We start from the raw sequence: 6,126 nt of genomic DNA on the forward strand, positions 1-6,126 counted from the left end.
TTGCTCGGCAGCAAGCAGGGGGCGGGGAGTCTTTGCCCGGGAGAAGGCGGCGGGGGGGGGGAAGGATCCGGGCCGGGGGCCCCCCCTGCATCCCACCCCGCTCCCCAGGGATGGTGCGGGACGGGCAATAATCAGCTACTGTCCCTGCCGCTGGGGCGGCTGCTGCAGCTCCGGGCTCTCCCTCCCCTGCTGGGGTGGGCGCCCCGCTCCGGAACACAGGGCGGCTGCTGCGCCGCGGGCTCTAAGGAAGCCCCGAGCCCCCTTCACCTGCACAAAAGGGCGGCTCTTGCAGGGAGAAGCAAAAAGTAACTTCGTCCCTGGGTGGGCTCGAACCACCAACCTTTCGGTTAACAGCCGAACGCGCTAACCGATTGCGCCACAGAGACTCCGACGGCAAACAGCTTCCCAGGAACCCTGATAAGTAGTAAAGTCTCTGACACCATCATAGGAAAATGTTCTGTCTTGGTTTTCTATAAAATAACGTAGGCAAAATTTAAATAAACACAGGATTTGACTGTTAAATCTAATCGCACGAAATTACTTGGTAGGGAGAAAGGGAGGGTATTATAGGTTTTCTTTTTTGTACGAAATCTATAAGAGTTGAGTTATTTCTAAGCTCTCCCTTTAAGGAAACATTCTTTCGCTGGGAAATAAAGATTTTTACTTCCGTTACTGATTCATCCATTATGCATACACATCCAAAAGCTATTCCTGAATAGCATTCCAAATGTGCTTTATTAGAGCTTTCACTAGTGTGATTTTAATTGACTGGGGATTCTTGAAAAGGCAGGATTTTATTAGATGTACAAAAGCAACATTTGTGTTTTAATTTAGTGGTCAGAAACACCAGTGAAAGGGAAAGCTAACATTTCCCTTATTTTACATATTACATTATTAACCAAATCCATACCAGATATCCTGGAATAAATCCACATCTACACCTTCCTAGTGTAAGACCTACACCTCTAAAACACTCTTGAAGTTTTTCCTTATCTTCACTCACCCTTTTAAGGTTTTGCTTGAGGGCAAACCTGTCTCTGTCCAAGTAAAGCTAAAGCTAGTCAAATCAGTCTGAAGAGTCACCATACAGGGATAATAGGTAATAACTCATCTCCTTGCAGAGTTTGTGCACCTACAATGCTCCCAGTTTCTGGCTACCTAAGAGCCAGAATGGGATCTGAGGCACCCTCTCCATCTCCTATTGAAATTAATGGGAGTCTCTTCATTGACCTGACTGAGAGTTGGATTAGGTCATGAGTTTGCATTCCCAGGAATGGTCAGCTCTCAGAATGTGTGTGATATCCTGTAATCTTTTTGTGTTTAGCATTGGAGTCATGGAATGGTATCTTGTAAGGGCTTGGTTCTTTACTCTGTACTGCCATTACCCACTGTGTGACCTTGGGGAAAAATCACTTAATTTCTGTGTCGCAGAATCCCCATTTATAAAAGAGGCAAAAGAGGCACTTTTTCAAAGGGCTTTGAGAACTTTGGCTAAAGATGCTATATAAGTGCAGTTACTATTACTCTGTTCTTCTGTGTACAATTTCACACTGTTGGTACTTTTGTTGGTAGCACCTTTCATGCATCTTTATGACTATTAAGAGGGTGGAGAGAGAGATGGGGATGATACCCAGGCCCCAAAAAGCATTTAAAATAATCTTTTAAAATGAATTATTTTTAAGGCACCTTGCACCCTGTCAAGTGCTTTCCTGCTTCTGATAAACGGGCTATTCTCAGTGTGAAGAATACTGGTGGTGGTTCTATACATGTCTGAGTCCCATCAGCTCTCCCTCGCCCTGCTGTGCATAGTAACATGCACAAACACACACAGCAAAGACCAGAACAGCAGAGGTAGCATATCAGGACCCCAGTTCAGTAAAATACTTGAGCATGTGCCTAACTTTAGGTGCTAGTACTCCCATTGACTTCCATGGAACAACCCAAGTGCTTAAAGTTAGGCATGTGCCTAAATAACTTACTGAATTGAGGCCTAGGATATCCTCAGGACCAGCATGGTACTAATCAGTAATTTGGGAGTGCTTTTGAGCCTTGATCCCATTGGTTTACGTACATGTTTTACTTTACACACATGGGTAATCCTACTGAATTCAATGGACATACATAAGCCATTAGAAGATTGGAGTGTTGGAGCTTGCATGTAAGAGAGCGATGATGTAGGAAGTGGGAAGGGATTGGCTACTATTTAAACGGACTTTACACATATCCTATACCCTGTGCCCTCCTTAAAAAAAATGCAGTTTGATGATCTAGAAAACTGAGAAAAAGTTTCACATGTAATTTCAGCACTATGGGGGCTGGTGTCAGAGGGCTCTCCCAATTACACAATAATATTACCAAATTATTAACTACATTCCTACACTTTTTCTTGGGAAGCGTCCTTTCTGCAATTTGCTTTAGATGTATACAGACCTAGAAGAAAAGGAGTACTTGTGGCACCTTAGAGACTAACCAATTTATTAGAGCATAAGCTTTCGTGAGCTACAGCTCACTTCATCAGATGCATATCGTGGAAACTGCAGCAGACTTTATATATACACAGAGAATATGAACCAATACCTCCTCCCACCCCACTGTCCTGCTGGTAATAGCTTATCTAAAGTGATCATCAGGTGGGCCATTTCCAGCACAAATCCAGGTTTTCTCACCCTCCACCCCCCCCCCCACAAATTCACTCTCCTGCTGGTGATAGCCCATCCCATGGCTATCACCAGCAGGAGAGTGAATTTGTGTGGGGGGGTGGAGGGTGAGAAAACCTGGATTTGTGCTGGAAATGGCCCACCTGATGATCACTTTAGATAAGCTATTACCAGCAGGACAGTGGGGTGGGAGGAGGTATTGGTTCATATTCTCTGTGTATATATAAAGTCTGCTGCAGTTTCCACGATATGCATCTGATGAAGTGAGCTGTAGCTCACGAAAGCTTATGCTCTAATAAATTGGTTAGTCTCTAAGGTGCCACAGGTACTCCTTTTCTTTTTGCGAATACAGACTAACATGGCTGTTACTCTGAGACCTAGAAGAGTAATTTATCATTCTATACATCATTTTCTGAAAGCTAGCTGCTTTCAGGGTGCCATCCATTCTAGAGCCCAGCTAAACAGCCTTCTAGACATTGCAAATGTGGAAACACCCACTCCCATGTCTTCCAAAACATAATAATTGCTTATTCTGGAGTTGAAGCTTGGAGATATAGCTTAATACTACAGAGTTTCTTGCACCTTTCTATGAAATATCTGATGCCAGCCACTCTCAGAGCTAGAATACTGAACTAGATGGGCCACTGGTCTAATCCAATATGGCAATTACTAAGTTTCTATGACAAAAAATAATCAAAGGCTGATTTCCCTCTGGAAATCCCATGGGCCAACTTTTATTTTTACAGAGCTCCCAACAACAAATCATAGAAAAGTGTGGTTTCAAAAGAGGGATTCAAAACTGAGGACGATTAAAGAGCAAGCTGGTTTTCTTGACTGAGAAAAATATTTTTATTCCCCCAGTAAAATGTATTTGTGAATGGCATCCATAGTCTTTGTATTTTTATCTGTATTATTTTAAATAAACATTGGTTAGTCATGAATTTTGAAAATGATTTAATACATGTTGGGTCTTTATTAGCTGTTGCTAATCGCAGGGTATTTAGTAACATCGGAAGTCGATCATTGTTCAGAATGTTTCAGAGAGTCATCTTTTATAGGAAGGGAAAATGGGGTAAGCTGCATGGTTCTGGATCACAAGGCTCAGTCAATACCATGTGACAGCCATTCAGTGACAGAGAGTATGTGAACTGAGTTGGTCGTCTCAGCCCAGTTCTTTCCTAACAGTCAAGTGTCAACATCACAGAACACCCACTACTACTGGCCATAATTCACAACCTGGCCGGCAATATCAGCTGAGGGGCCAAGGACTGAATGAGAGAGAACTTTCCGCTTACTCCTAGGCATGATCTCATCTGAGGCACAATAGTAAGAAAGTAAAGGGAGTTTGCATTGCCACTCCTTGTAATATACCTGTCCTGTGGATAATGTGAGCACTTCAGTCTTTAGGACTGTCAATTTAGCAGCTTTCACAAGCACTAAAAGAAACTCCTCAAATATAGAAAAGCATTTTAAAAATGGGAAGAGGAATAAAAATGGTCACTAGTACAAAAAGTATGAATCATGCCAGTGATGGCTACACTGATGTAGCTTCCACATGTCTCACGCACAATTCTGTTTGACAGTCCTTGGAAAGGGTAATCCTTGTCTTTGCAGTTTTGTAGAACTGCATCTACTTTTATCACTTCTTGCTCTACAAATTGCTTCAGAGCTACGAGAGACAAAGTGGAGAAGTTATTCTTTTCTGTTTAATATTTGGAAGCTTTATTTTTTGATAATCCAATTGCTGCTGCCCCCTCCCCCCAAACACTCAGAGTTCCAAATGACTATTCTTTTTGACTGTCCTGAGATAAATTTGGCTTCAGGTTTATAAGTAGTATTGAAGACAAATGTACCAGAATTATTTTGCTAGATTCCCTTATTTCCAAGGAAATGTCTCACTGTCTTTGTTTCTATACCTCACCACAGAGCTCAATAACAAAAGATCATAAAGCTGAAATCTGTTGCTATTCTTTTGGCTGGAACATTGTTTCTTTCTTTTTCTTTTTTTTTCTATTAGGGGCCTCACTGTGTAAGTAGAAACTGCCATAAAACCAAATAATTGTATATACTCAGAAGGAATTAAAAAGGGAATCTCTTGTGGTTTGCAACAAATCCTAAATTTGCAACACTGCTATTATCACTAAGTTTCTTACTGGAGCTTGAATAGCTCGTGAAATATAATTAATACTGAATATTGTTGAGATAAATAAGTCTGATGCTACTCAACTTTAGTGCAGCCACTACTGACTGAATGTTTTATGGAACACAGAGGGAGGCAGATGAATTCCTAGATTCTACGCTTCCAGAGACAGCAAAGCTTTTCTAAGGTTCCTGGTGGTCCAGCACTCTGAGGTTCAATATCCAAAAATTGGCTGCATCCAGGAAAGTAGGCTTATTCAGGACAGCACCTAAGCATGTGCTGAAGTCCCACTGAAGTCTAATTAGGAGTAGATCACAGTTTACAGTAGGATTTTCTTAAATTGGTAATGATGGGAGGACAAATTCTACAGCAGATTCAAACATTTAGAACTTTAAAAATCTTCTCTCAATTTGAAAAAAATAAGTGGATTTGTACCCTTACTCTACCTGTCACTCTGCTCAATAGATAAGCCCAAAGTGAATTAAAAATATAAAGAGAAAAAACACTTTTTCCTAAAAGGTTGATTGCCTGGTATTTAGTCCAGGATGAGCATCTTCATCTCCCTTCTGGAAAGCCTCTAAAATTGGGTTGCCAGTTGGTTTCTGTATGGTTGAGCCAGGATATGTTGGATGGTTAGATAAGCATCCCTACCATTCCTCTCTATTTCCCCTCATTATAAGTGACATCCTTCAATATAGACTGCCTAACACAAATGCTGTGATATCTCCCATTTTGGTTGTACATTACTTACATCATGCATGCCAACTCATAAGAGTCCAGTTACATAATGTTATAGATGTTAATCAATCCTTCATATTTTAAGAGTCCTACTCAGTTTTTTTCTATGTTTACCATGTTTTAGGATAGGTCTTCATCCAAAGTGTCCCAAAATTTGAATCTTAGTAGTCCAAGAAACAATATTCCCCACTAATTTCAGCATTGCCAAAAAAGATTCAGTGGATTGAAGAGTCTATAGATACATTCCCAAATCCTTAATAAACTAATTTCCAAAAGCATCTACTTCAGCTCCTGTCAAAATTAAGCAACATGGCCAACCACATTAGGGGAAAAAGCAGATAGCCCTGTGGCTTCACTACAGACATTTCCAACTAGTGTCTTAAATCTATTTAAGGGTGTTTTCTGCCAGCTCAAAAATTTTGGTAATCCAGCCAACAATCTCAGGGAATTTAAAATGGCAAGTCTAATTAACATGATGGGCCCTTTCCTGAGGCCTTTGCCTAATCAGGAAATTTAAGAGAGGAGACTAACATCAAATTCAGGTGTTAATGCTTCTTTATGGGCACATTTACACCCTTATGTGGTTCCTGC

General features: G+C 41.1%; 1 non-coding gene across 1 annotated transcript; it reads right to left on the reverse strand.

Moving 5' to 3' along the window:
* Positions 1-312: 312 nt before the first annotated feature.
* Positions 313-386, reverse strand: TRNAN-GUU (transfer RNA asparagine (anticodon GUU)). Its single transcript has one exon. It is a non-coding gene; the product is annotated as a tRNA-Asn (tRNA).
* Positions 387-6,126: the final 5,740 nt, after the last annotated feature.

The sequence above is a fragment of the Lepidochelys kempii genome, chromosome 2 (assembly GCF_965140285.1).
Source record: "Lepidochelys kempii isolate rLepKem1 chromosome 2, rLepKem1.hap1, whole genome shotgun sequence".
Taxonomy (NCBI): Eukaryota; Metazoa; Chordata; order Testudines; family Cheloniidae; genus Lepidochelys; species Lepidochelys kempii.